We start from the raw sequence: 15,424 nt of genomic DNA, 5'->3' as shown, positions 1-15,424 counted from the left end.
CATCATATTAATGTAAACATTAAACCTAACACCTAATGTCATGGCATGGGGAGGTAGGCTTCTTGGAGGTGATTGGGTCATGAGGATGGAGCTCTCATGAATGAGAGTAGAGCCCTTATAGCACAGGCCTAAGATAGGTTCCTTGCCCCCTTCTGCTAAGGGAAAACAGAAGGAAACGTCTGTCGCATGGAAGTTCAGTTCGGTTCAGTCGCTCAGTCGTGTCCGACTCTTTGCGACCTCATGAATCGCAGCACACCAGGCCTCCCTGTCCATCACCAACTCCTGTAATTCACTCAGAGTCGCGTCCATTGAGTCAGTGATGCCATCCAGCCATCTCATCCTCAGTCGTTCCCTTCTTCTCCTGCCCCTAATCCCTCCCAGCATCAAAGTCTTCTCATATGAGTCAACTCTTCGCATGAGGTGGCCAGAGTACTGGAGTTTCAGCTTTAGCATCATTCCTTCCAAAAGAAATCCCAGGGTTGATCTTCGGAAAGGACTGGTTGGATCTCCTTGCAGTCCAAGGGACTCTTAAGATCTCCCTTATGATTATACAGTGGAATTGAGAAATAGATTTAAGGGCCTAGAGATGATAGATAGAGTGCCTGATGAACTATGGAATGAGATTCATGACATTGTACAGGAGACAGGGATCAAGACCATCCCCATGGAAAAGAAATGTAGAAAAGCAAAATGGCTGTCTGGGGAAGCCTTACAAATAGCTGTGAAAAGAAGAGAAGTGAAAAGCCAAGGAGAAAAGGAAAGATATAAGCATCTGAATGCAGAGTTTCAAAGAATAGCAAGAAGAGATAAGAAAGCCTGGAACTCTCTTGCTTTTTCCATGATCCAGTGGATGTTGGCAATTTGATCTCTGGTTCCTCTGCCTTTTCTAAAACCAGCTTGAACATCAGGAAGTTCACGGTTCATGTATTGCTGAAGCCTGGCTTGGAGAATTTTGAGCATTACTTTACTAGCATGTGAGATGAGTGCAGTTGTGCGGTAGTTTGAACATTCTTTGGCATTGCCTTTCTTTGGGATTGGAATGAAAACTGACTTTTTCCAGTCCTGTGGCCACTGCTGAGTTTTCCAAATTTGCTGGCATATTGAGTGCAGCACTTTCACAGCATCCTCTTTCAGGATTTGAAATAGCTCTACTGGAATTCCATCACCTCCACTAGCTTTGTTCATAGTGACGCTTTTTAAGGCCCACTTTACTTCACATTCCAGGGTGTCTAGCTCTAGATGAGTGATCACACCATAGTGATTATCTGGGTCATGAAGATCCTTTTTGTACAGTACTTCTGTGTATTCTTGCCATCTCTTCTTAATCTCTTCTGCTTCTGTTAGGTCCACACCATTTCTGTCCTTTATTGAGCCCATCTTTGCATGAAATGTTCCCTTGGTATCTCTAATTTTCTTGAAGAGATCTCTAGTCTTTCCCATTCTGTTATTTTCCTCTATTTCTTTGCATTGACCGCTGAAGAAGGCTTTCTTTTCTCTTCACATGGAAGAGAACCCTCATTTTACTGTGCTGGCTTCTTGATCTCTGACTTCCAGTCTCCAGAACTGTGAGAAATAAATGTCTGTTTTTGTTAAGTTAGTCAATCTGCAGTAGTTTGTAATAACAGCCTTAATGAACCAAGATACAGTTGGGTAACTGACTATGCATTTAGAACTTAATAAGATGCAAGGAGAACTAATGACTCTGATTTCCATTCTACCATGTCCAACTTCCATCAAAAAAGCTATGTTTTTTCCAGTAGTTATGTATGGATGTGAGAGTTGGACTATAAAGAAAGCTGATCATGGAAGAATTGACGTTTTTGAATTGTGGTGCTGTAGAAGACTCCTGAGAGTCCATTGGACTGCAAGGGGATCCAACCAGTCCATCCTAAAGGAAATCAGTTCCAAATATTCATTGGAAAGACTGGTGCTGAAGCTGAAACTCCAATACTCTGGCCACTTGATGTAAAGAACGGACTCATTGGAAAAGACCCTGATGCTGGCGAAGATTGAAGGCAGGGGGAGAAAGGGACGACAGAGGATGAGAAGGTTGGATTGCATCACAGACTCGATGAATATGAATTTGAGCAAGCTCTGGGAGTTGGCGATGGACAGGGAAGCCTGGTGTGCTGTAGTCTATGGAGTCTCAGAGAGTCAGACATGACTGGTTGACTGAACTTACTATAAATGTCTTTGAAACCCTTCTTTACCTATCATAGTTACCATAAAATTGCTAATGTGGATCTAAAGCAAATCTTAGTATCCTCAGGTTTTGAGTTTAGATGATATGCAAAATATTGAGAATATTTAATCCATATTTATAACACTGGACATATAATAGTATATATCAATATGCATTCCATATAGATGATGTTTCTATTATACATATTGGGTTTTTTTTTTTGTAGATAAATAATGTGTGCAAAATTCTTGCTACTTAAAAGAACAATGAAAGTAAAACCACTTTCTTCTTTACAGTGAATTGAAGTGAATATTCATTCACTTAAGTAAAATGGTACTTAAGGTAACATTACTGTTTAGTGGTCATACAGGAACTTGTACCATAAACTACATTGCTTTGCACTGGATCCATCTTGTTTTTCTTAATGCACCAAATCTAAACCTTTCTCTATGAAGTCATTTACAAAATAGAGACATTCTTAAAAATTTCCCATGCTGACAGAATCTCTGTTGATGAATTTGGAGGCAATGGTGAGCCAATAAAGATAACAGCCATGTTGGTGTTAAGAACTCTGCTAAATGTTGCCATCTGTCTTCTTCAGATGCCAAAAATCTCAGGACATAGGTATGCTAAGATATAATTTGGATGCTCTTAGAAAGGTCATTTGATGCCTTTAATTTCTTTTCGTGATGCAGTGTCAAAAGATAAGGATCAAAAGACAGGGGAGCTTGTAAAAGTTCATTCCTCTCCATTCTATCAGGAAGAAAAGGAAAAAAAATTTGCTTGTAATCGCTGGGCTTCCCTTGTGGCTCAGCTGGTAAAGAATCCGCCTGCAATGCAGGAGACCTGGGTTTGACCCCTAGGTTGGGACGATCCCCTGAAGAAGGGAAAGGCTACCCACTCCAGTATTCTAGCCTGGAGAACTCCATGGACTTTTATAGTCCATGGGATCACAAAGAGTCGGACACAACTGAGTGACTTTCCCTTTCTCAGTCCCTATCAACTTTTGTCAGATTGCTGCTGCCATGAAATTGTTGACAACTTTTAACATCTCTGACTTTTGCTCTTAGCTGAGATTCAGTTTCATCTTTTCAACTTTTTACATTATACGAATATTGTAAATTTCTATGTTCACCTTAAATATATATATATATATATATATATATATATAAATATATAAACAATAATGATCATATCCCTTCTGTGTTAACTTTCCTTCTAAAGGTCAGTTTAATTCCAGGAGTGTTAAAACTAATGTCTAGCACATAGTTGATTTGCAGTAATATCCATTGGAATGAATGTATCACTATTCAAGTCTATAATTTCAAGATCCTCTAAGCTTTCTTATTTAAAACCCTCTTCTTTTCTAGTAATTAGCAGTGTTGAACATCTTTTCATGAATTCATCTTCTCTTTAGAGACATAACCCAGTAAACACAAATGACACTTTGCTTATAAATCTTACTGGCCAAATCATAGCAAGATTATAAACATATACATAATTGCGTGTTTTCTTTTCTTTTTTTTTTTACAAACATTCAAATATTATTTTTCCCCTTTTGGGCCCACACTGTCATCTCACTTCTCCAGTATTCTGTGGTATGAAACAGCTTGATCAGTTTTAAATTTTCACAATTTTAGGGCTCAAACTATCCCTCTGCTAGTTATCACTTAACTGTCTGCTTTCCTTAGTTTTCAGTATTTTGTAGATTCCTTTAAATCACGTTATTTCTCATTCTTATAGTTCTTGAAGGTTTGAAATCTTTTAAATCATTTTTCATTTACTTTGTGGCATGTTGTTAGGGAAAATAATTCATAATAATTGAATTATTAACCATATGGGAAACCATCAATTATTTATTCACTGGGCAGTTACTACAGGCAAACTACCATGATAGATGCTTATAGTACTCACAGTAAATATAATTGCTTCACACCAGAAACTCCCCATTTTAGCCACTAATACTTAGCAGAGCAATGTTTCCCCTGAGGAAATACTACACATTGAGATAATCTCAGAGGTCAAGTGATTTCTATATAGGCAATTTATATAGAGTGAATTTTGTATTTGCAAGCTTTAACATTTTAAAATACAGGAAAATCCTGCTATTTGGGGAAAAAATGCTTTTTTTTTTCTTTTTTCTTCTTACTTTGTAGAGGCATCTTAGTCAAAAAAATGAAAGGACTATCAAAACACTGGCACAAAAACTGACATAAACAGAAAAAAATCAATTGAATGTGTATGTTTTTCTCTGTGTTTCTAGAGCCCTTGTCATAAGTGACTCTGAGTGATTACTATATTTACTTATTTATTTACTTAGCCTCTATAAAAAAAAAAAAAAAAAGGCAAGGAGTGAGGAACATAAAGATGGAGGCCAACCATGAATTGATTTCTTATGCCCTGCTGCTTCTTCACTGCCATGTGAGCGAATCTGATGCTACCTTTACCAAAAGTGTGCTTGTTCATTCCTAAAAAAGAAAACTTTCTAGATGTTGCTGTCAAAAGAAAAGGGATATTGCAGAAATTTAAGGTCATCTTTCAAATTGAGTGATTTTGTAGTCCCAGTGGAAAACAAGTCTCACAGAGAGGCCATTTTAAACAATGGAATCAGAAAGACACAGTTTCAATTGCATTTCAGAATGGCATTGCTTTTGACCTTTAAGTGATTTCCTTAACCATTTAACACTTATGAACACATCAAATCTGTAGCTGATTGACAATATAAAGGGGATTAACTATACTTTAGCCCCTTGGAGTCTGACTCACAGGAAGCTAATCAACCAAAAAAAAAAAAAAAAGGTAGGAGGGCATAAAAGCATAAATGCACTCAGACTGATAAAAACAGCAGAGAATCTCTATCAAGTTCTATGCTGTGTCCCTGGAAACCAAGATAATGATAGCTATACATTTTATATAGGTAATCTTCATTAACAATTAAAGGAGCATCTCCCATAATTATTATAACACTTTACATTTGAAATTTTCTTAGTAGATACCACCTGAATTTGCCTAGTAGAATATGAAATGTTTTATGCCCTGTTTGCAACAAGATTTGTTTGATGTTTGTGCTTTTTCTGAAACTCTGAAACTGTAGAATATAATAACATTTCAATGTGACACATTTTGCTGTATTAAATTAAGCAATTTTTACACAAGTGGATTAATCTTCACATACTTCTTATGAGCTTAAATTAATGGGTAATTATGGCTTCTATATCTTAGTATTTTACATGAAATACCAACATTCTGAAGTGGTAAGGCAAGGATAATAGTTTTACATATGTATTAAACACAAATATTTTACCAAGTACCAAGGCTTCCCTGGTGGTTCAGAAGTTTAAGAACCCACCTGCAATGCCGGAGACCTGAGTTTGATTCCTGAGTTGGGAAGTTCTCCTGGAGAGGGAAATGGCAACCCATACCAGTGTTCTTGCCTGGAGAATTACATGGACAGAGGAGCCTGGCAAGCTAGAGTCGATGGAGTTGCAAAGAGTTGGACATGAATGAGTGACTTTCACTTTCACTTCTTTCAAGGAAACTTTGAAAGATAAATTTGGCTGTTTTTTGTTTGTTTGTTTTGGACTTTAAATTAGATTTTCTAAAAAATGCACACTTTCCAATGTGTCACACTTGCACCTAATCTACTCTACTATTATGATTGCAAATATCCAACAAGAGTCTGACTGTAAGGACAGTAAAACTGTGTGAGCTTAATTTACCTCACCTAAATAAATAGCATACAGAAGCAAGGTTCCACAAACACGGATTTCAACAAATCACTTCTCCAGGCATTTTTATCACTATGTCTTTTCTTGATCTTTCTTTTATACATGACTTTTGTCATTTTGCATTTTAGTTGACTGCTTCATTCACCATTATAGCAATCACCAGAATTAATCTCATTCCATAGGCCTCACTCTACATTTTTGTTTTCACCCTATTTCTTCTGTGAATTGAAGCCATTAGTACTCCAGAGTACTGTTGTCCTAACAATCTCATTGCTGAGCACTTAGTCATTTTAAGATTACCAAACTGTTTTAGAGGAAACTTGATAAAAAGCCTTGTATTGGGATCAAGTAAAATTCCAGTAAAGCAGATGAAATCAAGCTGTCAGTGAGTTGAAATGATATTTGTCTGCTTGTATCTTTTCTATTCACATTATGCTTAAGAATTTCACAATTTCATATTTTAATCAAGAAATAAATTCATTCCTTTCCATTTAATGGTTAAGAGCTCTTGATTCTTGAATATGGTGAAAAGTAAAAGTCAGTGAAGTTTTGATTTCTAGCTATAGCAGAATCCAGATATTAGTAAATCTTCTCCCCCAAAATCAAGAAGAAAACTAGACAAAATTGTCTGAAGCATCCAGTTTGAGGTTCTGGAGATTGACATCTGATAAACATCAAATTGTGAAATGTTTATGTATAAACAAATATTCAGATAAGAGTAGCTGGCATCTACAGCCCTTTTGCCCATCAGCAGAGTGTTGAAGACGAAGTTTTTGAGCATATTCAAACCCTTAAAGCCCAACTCATTGGCTGATGACTAAGTCATGCAAAAACTGTGACAACCCACAAGATGCCAAGCTAGATTTTTTTAATCTTTAATTATATTTTTTAAATGACTTAAAATTCCAAGCAAAGTTAACACCAGTTGTACACCTTAGGGGAGAAAAATTTTACAATTAAAATGTAAACAAATATAAAATATGAAATAACAGCTGCTGCTGCTGCTGCTAAGTCGCTTCAGTCATATAGACCCCATAGATGGAAGACCACCAGGCTCCCCCATCCCTGGGATTCTCCAGGCAAAAAAACTGGAGTGGGCTACCATTTCCTTCTCCAATGCATGAAAGTGAAAAGTGAAAATTGAAAGTGAAGTCGCTCAGTCATGTCCGACTCTTAGTGACCCCATGGACTGCAGGCTACCAGGCTCCTCCATCCATGGGAGTTTCTAGGCAAGAGCACTGGAGTGGGGTGCCATTGCCTTCTCTGGAAATAACAGCTACAGAACTCTAAAGGGAAAATTCAGAATCCATAATTGCTATATTACATTTTTTATAAGCTATCAAAAGATACCCAAAGAAACAGAAATATGTCATCCCTGTTAATTAAAGGGGGGGGAAAAAAAAACAGATAATAGAAATTGATTCTAAGTAGGTCCAGATATTGGACTTAGCAAACTAAAGTTTCAAATCATCTTTACAAATACCCTGTTCCAAATTAAACTCCGTTCAAGGAATTAAAGAATGAATGATGAGTCAGGAAATAGATCATCTCCATAGAAAATGGGAAAGCAAAGCAAACACAAGAAATACAGAAATTCTGTAGTTTAAATGTACAGTTACTGAAATGAAAAATTCAGTAAATGGGCTGAGCAGAGGTTGAAATTAGTTGAGTAACTTTACAAATGGAAAAAAAAAAAAATGTGTGTTCCAAAGAAAGCACAGACTTATTGTGGAACTCTAGATGGGTCTACAATATATCTCCTTTGTTGCGAATTGGATGAAGAAACTGTATGTAGTACATTTATTCAGTATTGATACCTTAAACATCTATGGATGTTAGAAGACCATAAGTTGAATCATAAGGCCTTTGTGATAGGAGTTGGTGTTGCATTCTGAACTTTTAAAAGTCTCATTTGCTGTAATTTGAAGTGACTAGTCTTTTAAGCCACTGATCAATGGTTTGGGGCAATATCTTCAAGTATTTTATATCCTCCCAAATGTTGAGACTCCTCTTTAATGTTAGGAGGTGCAACGTGTAATGGCTTTTCATTTCCTTCAGATGGATTGTCCCAGTATGTCTCAGACTATTTGTCAGAAGAGAACCTTCACCTCAGTGGCAGATCACCAAATCAAGCAGCTTGTTTCAAGCTCTCTGGCAGGCTTGTGTCCTACCAGGGAAACTAGTGTATTTGACATTTCACGCTTACTAGGTTAAATTAGCATGTTGCAATTAGTATGATAGAACAGCTTTATAACTGGAGAAATGTCAAGACAGTCAAGGTCTCAGTTGACTAGATTTTATCTGATGAAATAGATGACATAGTTCTGGGATGAACTATTTAAGGCATATTGCTGTTTCTGCTTTGGGAAGGTAAACTTTTCTTCTTTAATCCTCACACTGTTAAGGATTGAAGAGAACATTTTATCAGATTAAGAGTTATATTTCAGTATGTTATTTACCAGTAAATATACTTAAAACATAGGACAGCTATTGTTGGTGTTTCCACCTAATTCAGCTCACTGTAGTTCATCACCTTCCACTAATATCCAACTAATTTTTACAGATGTAAAATTGGAAAGTGGACAGGAATATACTTAGCACAACACCTTAAATCATTAAGCGTGGCATTAATCCCCATAATTTCTCCAAACATTTGCTGTTTATTGTAAGTGGACATTTTGATAATATTTTGCAATTTCAAGGGCAAGCACTTGGCCTTTCCTATGATCACAGTCTTGTTCTTTAAGGCGGGGAAACAATATGAATATTCTTCCAGTCTAGCCTAATTATATAGTTAAGGAGTAAGGAAATAACTGGAGACTCATTGGAATTTAGGGAAGATCCTGGAACTCCAACACAGAAGCTAATTTCTCTCAGAGCTCTGGGTCTACAAACACCTTACTCTGGTTACAGGCTAAGGAATAGAGACAGAATCTGAGGACAAAAAACTCCCATGCAGTCATGTCTTTGGAGAAGGGTGGCTACTCCTCTCAAGGTAAGGAGGACTGTTTCTGCTGGTCTGGAAGACTCAGATAACTGGAGGAGCTCCTGACTCTCAGGCTCACCTTTCAAAAGCTTCGATCCTCACTCTCAGGGATTTGTTTTTTCCTGTTAAATCCCTGACTCAGACACTGGAGATTTATTATTTCATTGAATTCAAAGCATTCAATACCTCAAAAGATAATGTAAAACGACCAATAAGGACATATCTGGGTCACAATTTTTGAAAACTGAAGTTTTCTAACTGTTATCATAAACATTTTGAAACAGAAAAGAGCCAAAATTCAGAAGAAGCTAAATGTAAATTTTATGCAACAGACTAACTTGAAAAATCTCAAGTTCTTCATTTCAGAGATGATCAACATTTTCTGAGCTTGCGAAAAGGAGCAATGGAGTGGTTCAGTTCAGTTTAGTTCAGTTGCTCAGTTGTGTCCAACTCTGCGACCCCATGGACTGCACCTCCTCTTAATATCTTCTGCTTCTATTAGATCCATACCATTTCTGTCCTTTATTGTGCCCATCTTTGCATTAAATGTTCCCTTGGTATCTCTAATTTCTTGAAGAGATCTCTAGTCTTTCCCATTCTATTGTGCTCTTATATTCCTTCGCATTGTTCACTGAAGAAGGCTTTATCTCTCTTTGCTGCTCTTTGGAACTCTGCATTCAGATGGGTATATCTTATTTTTTCTTCTTTGACTTTAGCTTCTCTTCTTTTCTCAGCTATTTATAAGGCTTCCTCAGACAACCATTTTGCCTTTTTTTTCATTTCTTTTTTCTTGTGAATGGTCTTGATCACTGCCTCCTGTACAATGTCAGGAACCTCTGTCCATAGTTCTTCAGGCACTCTCTCAGATCTAGTACCTTGAATATAATTGTCACTTTCACTGTATAAGGGATTTGATATAGGTCATACCTGAATGGTCTAGTGGTTTTTCCTACTTTCTTCAGTTTAAGTCTGAATTTGGCAATAAGGAGTTCATGATCTGAGTCACAGTCAGCTCCTGGTCTTGTTTTTGTTGATTGTATAATGTTTCTCCATCTTTGGCTGCAAAGAATATAATCAATCTGATTTCAGTATTGACCATCTGGTGATGTCCATGTGTAGAGTCATTGCTTGTGTTGTAGGAAGAGGGTGTTTGCTATGACCAGTGCATTTTCTTGGCAAAACTCTTTTAGCCTTTGCCATGCTTCATTTTGTACTTCAAGGCCAAACTTGTGTGTTACTCCAGATATCTCTTGACTTCTTCCATTTGCATTCCAGTCCCCTATGATGAAATGGACATCTTTTTTTTTTTGGTGTTAGTTCTAGAGGGTCTTGTAGGTCTTCATAGAACTGTTCAATTTCAGCTTCTTTGGCATTAGTGGTTGGGGCATAGACTTGAATACCTGTGATATTGTATGGTTTCACTTGGAAATCAACTGGAGTGAAGAGATCACAGGCAAGTATAGCATCATTGGCTGTGATGTTTGAGACCAGTCTTTAATATGTGATTGCATGCGTGCTCAGTCCATCAGTCATGTCCCACACTTTGCAACTCCATGGACTGTGGCTCACCAGACTCCTCTGTCCATGGGATTCTCCAGGCAAGAATGTCAGAGTAAGTTGCCATTTCCTCCTCCAGGGGATCTTCCCAACCCAGGGATCGAACCTCCATCTCCTGTGTCTCCTGCATTGGCAGGCAGATTCTTTACCACTGAACCACCTGGGAAGCCCCAACATGTGAGTATATTTGTGTTATGATTCAGGTGTTTTTGGACCATGTGTAAGCAGAGTGGTATTTGAATAAAATAAGAAAATATATTTTATTTTTTTTTAAAAGGGACACAGATTACTAGCAACATCCCCATATTACAGTAGACAAAATACAGTAGACAGGGCTTACATGAGTACTATCTTGTGTGTATCTTGGATAATCTGATGCAAGGCTGCTTAAATTAGGACTGAAAAGCAATGAGTTGTTTTTCCCATTCAGCTTAAAATGGCATGGATGTTACTGAGATATTGCAAAGTTAGAAGGCTTTCTCTTCTCTTGTGCAACTAGCCTTGAGATAGAATGGGTTATGTCTTAACAGTTTTCAAGGGAGGTTATGGACATGCTCATATATTCCCACCAAAGTCTGAATAAGTTTGGAGAAAGCAAAAATTTAAAAAGGAACAAGTATAAACCTGAAATAGCTATATCAAAATTACTATCATCAGGCAAAATAGAGTCTAGAGTCAGAAGTGAAAGTCTATTAAAAATAAATAAAGACATACAGAGGTATTTCATATGAGTTTGTAATGTAAAATTCATGTTTGCTTATATGTAGCAAGATGCCAACTGTGGGAAAGAAAACATGGTGAGATACAGGAGAAACTGCTATAAAATCATAGTGTTGTGCTTATTTTCCAAATTTCCTAATGTGAATTAATTAGTTTTATCATCAACAAAACGCTTTGTAAAGAACTTGAATATGATTTTTTTCTATAAATTTTTTAAATGCCTGAGGAATTCAATATGGCTTATAGACTTTGTCCCAGTTATTTGGTGCCCCATAAGATATCTGACATTTGAGGGCACAAATAAGTTTAACTTTACACAATTTCAGACCATAAAAGTCATGTAAAATTTACTTAGCAAGGCCATAGAAGTTCCATTTGCATGATGGATTTTTATAATGATATAATCATTAATGAATTATGCTTCCATTTAACAAAGTTTTAATATGGAATTTCCTTTGCTTGCTTTGTTAGTAATTCTCTCATCTGAATTGCCTTGGGCATATCTGCCATAAAATTGTTCACCATAATATTTCTTTCTATGCCAATCATATAATACATGCAAATCTCCCAACCATGAATAAGACAAACTTCATTTTCTTTAAAACACACACAGCTTTCAGAAAATATTTATGTTAAAAATCAAGATACCCTGAAAGAAAACTATGACTCATATTTAATGGACTAGTAGTGTTATGATTATAGATACATTATCATATAGTATTTTCTGCTATTTGTAGAAATGAAAATAGATGAACATGTTATCTCTCCCTTTCAATCATGCACTTGTTAATTTTAATTTAGCTCACACCTTTATGAAAGCATTTGTATAGTTCCATTTGCACAGATGACTAAAATAGATCATGGAGGATTGTAAAAAACCTGCTGATTACAAAAATGATAATAAGAGAATTGTTCATAATTGTCTCTTTTCTTAGTTCTCTCTAACAGTTTAATTTAATTGCCAGCCTCAACCCAGTATTCAGTACTGCTCCACTGTTACTTTCCTTGTGTTTCTTGTTAGTTTCCTCTTCTGTTTCTTTTCATGGCTGTTTCAGACCTTTACCGTTCTCCTGGCTTTCCCTCTTTACTTGCAGCAGACAATACTGTTTTCTTCGTAAGATACTTCATTTTCTCAAAAACATATTTTCTGTTTCCTTATTTTCCAACAAATCAATAGAAATAACAAAGTTCTTAATTTTCCTCCAGTTTCACAAAGATTTCCTTCTATTGTTTCTGACCCAGGAGTCCTGCTATTTGGGCTCTGTGTTCCACTCTTTCCTCCAACAACTCGGATTTTTCCCCATGAAGTAAAACTTTATCTTCTTGTGTTTAATTTATAGTCCTCTGCTTGATATTTACCATCAAATTAAATATATCTCAATTTTACAGAAAAACTAAACAAATGTATCACTCATTTTCAGATAAATTTTATCTACTGCTCAATTTCCTAGTTTTAACTGATGCACTTAATAAGTATGTGCTATATTTGCTATATATATCACTCACCTAGAGCCAGACATCCTGGAATGTGAAGTCAAATGGGCTGTAGGAAGCATCACTACAAACTAAGCTAGTGGAGGTGATGGCATTCCAGTTGAGTTACTTCAAATCTTAAAAGATGATGCTGTGAAAGTGTTGCACTCAATATGCCAGCAAATTTGGAAAACTCAGCAGTGGCCACAAGACTGGAAAAGGTCAGTTTTCATTCCAATCCCAAAGAAAGGCAATGCCAAAGAATGCTCAAACTACCACACAATTGCACTCCTCTCACACGCTAGTAAAGTAATGCTCAAAACTCTCTAAGCCAGGCTTCAGCAATATGTGAACCATGAATTTCCAGATGTTCAAGCTGGTTTTAGAAAAGGCAGAGGAACAAGAGATCAAATTGCCAACATATGCTGGATCATCGAAAAAGCAAGAGAGTTCCAGAAAAACATCTATTTCTGCTTTATTGACTATGCCAAAGCCTTTGACTGTGAGGATCACAATAAACTGTGGAAAATTCTGAAAGGCATGGGAATACCAGACCACCTGACCTGCCTCATGAGAAACCTGTATGCAGGTCAGGAAGCAACAGTTAGAACTGGACATGGAACAACAGACTGGTTCCAAATAGGAAAAGGAGTACGTCAAGGCTGTATATTGTCACCCTGCTTATTTAACTTATATGCAGAGTACATCATGAGAAACACTGGGCTGGATGAAGCACAAGCTGGAATCAAGATTGCCGGGAGAAATATCAATAACCTCAGATATGCAGATGTTACCACCCTTATAGCAGAAAGTGAAGAGGAACTAAAAAGCCTCTTGATCAAAATGAAGGAGGAGAGTGAAAAAGTTGGCTTAAAGCTCAACATTCAGAAAACTAAGATCATGGCATCTGGTCCCATCACTTCATGGCAAATAGATGAGGAAACAGTGGAAACAGTGTCAGACTTTATTTGGGGGGGCTCCAAAATCACTGCAGATGGTAATTGCAGCCATGAAATTAAAAGACACTTACTCTTTGGAAGGAAAGTTATGACCAACCTAGATAGCACGTTAAGAAGCAGAGATATTACTTTGCCAACAAAGGTCCGTCTAGTCAAGGGTCTGGTTTTTCCAGTAGTCAAGGCTCTGGTTTTTCCAGTGGTCATGTATGGAGGTGAGAGTTGGAATGTGAAGAAAGCTGAGTGCCAACGAATTGATGCTTTTGAACTGTGGTGTTGGAGAACACTCTTGAGAGTCCCTCGGACTGCAAGGAGATCCAACCAGTCCATCCTAAAGTAGATCAGTCCTGGGTATTCATTGGAAGAACTGATGCTGAAGATGAAACTCCAATACTTTGGCCACCTGATGTGAAGAATTTACTCATTGGAAAAGACCCTGATGATGGGAAAGATTGAAGGAAGGAGGAGAAGGGGATGACAGAGGATGAGATAGTTGGATGGCATCACTGACTCAATGGACATGAGTTTGAGTAAACTCTGCGAGTCGGTGATCGATAGGGAGGCCTGGCATTCTGTGGTTCATGGGGTCACAGAGTCAGACAAAACTGAGCAACTGAACTGAACTGAATATTTGCTATATGTATTTCTTCATCTGTTATACTAAGGACATCATACTATTTTCATATTTAACCACATAGTCACTTCTTCATCCTTAATTGAGTGTATTTTTATGATTCACTAACACTATAATCTCTATCTAAAACTCTCTCATTTCTCTTCTTAGCTTCTCTAAATTCTTGATAACTCAGATACTCATCCAACAAATAATTTTTGGCACATGGTATGGGTAAAGTATTCTTCTAGTTTCTGTGACCTTTCCTCATTTTGTTGCCGCCCTTATGACAGTTATTACAAAAATCAACAACACCTAGAACATATGTGACAGTTAATAAATATTTGTAAATGAAGAGATAGAAATACAATGACAATACAAATTTTGGATATCAGTGGAGAATTTCTTGGGGAAAATTGCACCTAAATTGAGACCTGAATATTCAAAAGTGAAAGGAGTGAGAGGGAATTAAAATGCTTCAGAGGAAAAGGGTGTTTCAGTTCAGTTCAGTTCAGTTCAATCGCTCAGTTGTGTTCGACTCTTTGAGACCCCCTGAATCACAGCACGCCAGGCCTCCCTGTCCATCACCAACTCCAGGGGTTTATCAAACTCATGTGCATCGAGTTGGTAATGCCATCCAGCCATCTTATCTGCTGTCATCCCCTTTTCCTCCTGCCCCCAATCCCTCCGAGCATCAGGGTCTTTTCCAATGAGTCAACTCTTTGCATGAAGTGGCCAAAGTATTGGAGTTTCAGCTTCAATATCAGTCCTTCCAATGAACACCCAAGACTAATCTCCTTTAGGATGGACTGGTTGGATCTTCTTGTAGTCCAAGGGACTCACAAGAGTCTTCTCCAGAACCACAGTTCAAAAGCATCAATTCTTTGGCACTCAGCTTTCTTCGCAGTCCAACTCTCATGTCGCTACTTGACCACTGGAAAAACCATAGCCTTGACTAGATGGACTTTTTTTGGCAAAGTAATATCTCTGCTTTTTAATATGCTATCTAGTTTGGTCATAAGGAAGCTTTAAAAAATATGTGTTAATTAACTTGAAAGAAGACCAATGACATCTGTGGGACTGGGGAGAGAGGGAGCAGAATGGATGCTGAGAGTAGATAAAACCAAAGATGATGTAGAAATGCATCAGATCTCACAAAAGCTGTGATTCATTTTATGTATACATTTACTTTAAACCTAAAAGCAATGA

Source organism: Ovis aries, chromosome 10, assembly GCF_016772045.2.
Source record: "Ovis aries strain OAR_USU_Benz2616 breed Rambouillet chromosome 10, ARS-UI_Ramb_v3.0, whole genome shotgun sequence".
Taxonomy (NCBI): domain Eukaryota; kingdom Metazoa; phylum Chordata; class Mammalia; order Artiodactyla; family Bovidae; genus Ovis; species Ovis aries.
This window is presented reverse-complemented; position numbering follows the sequence as displayed.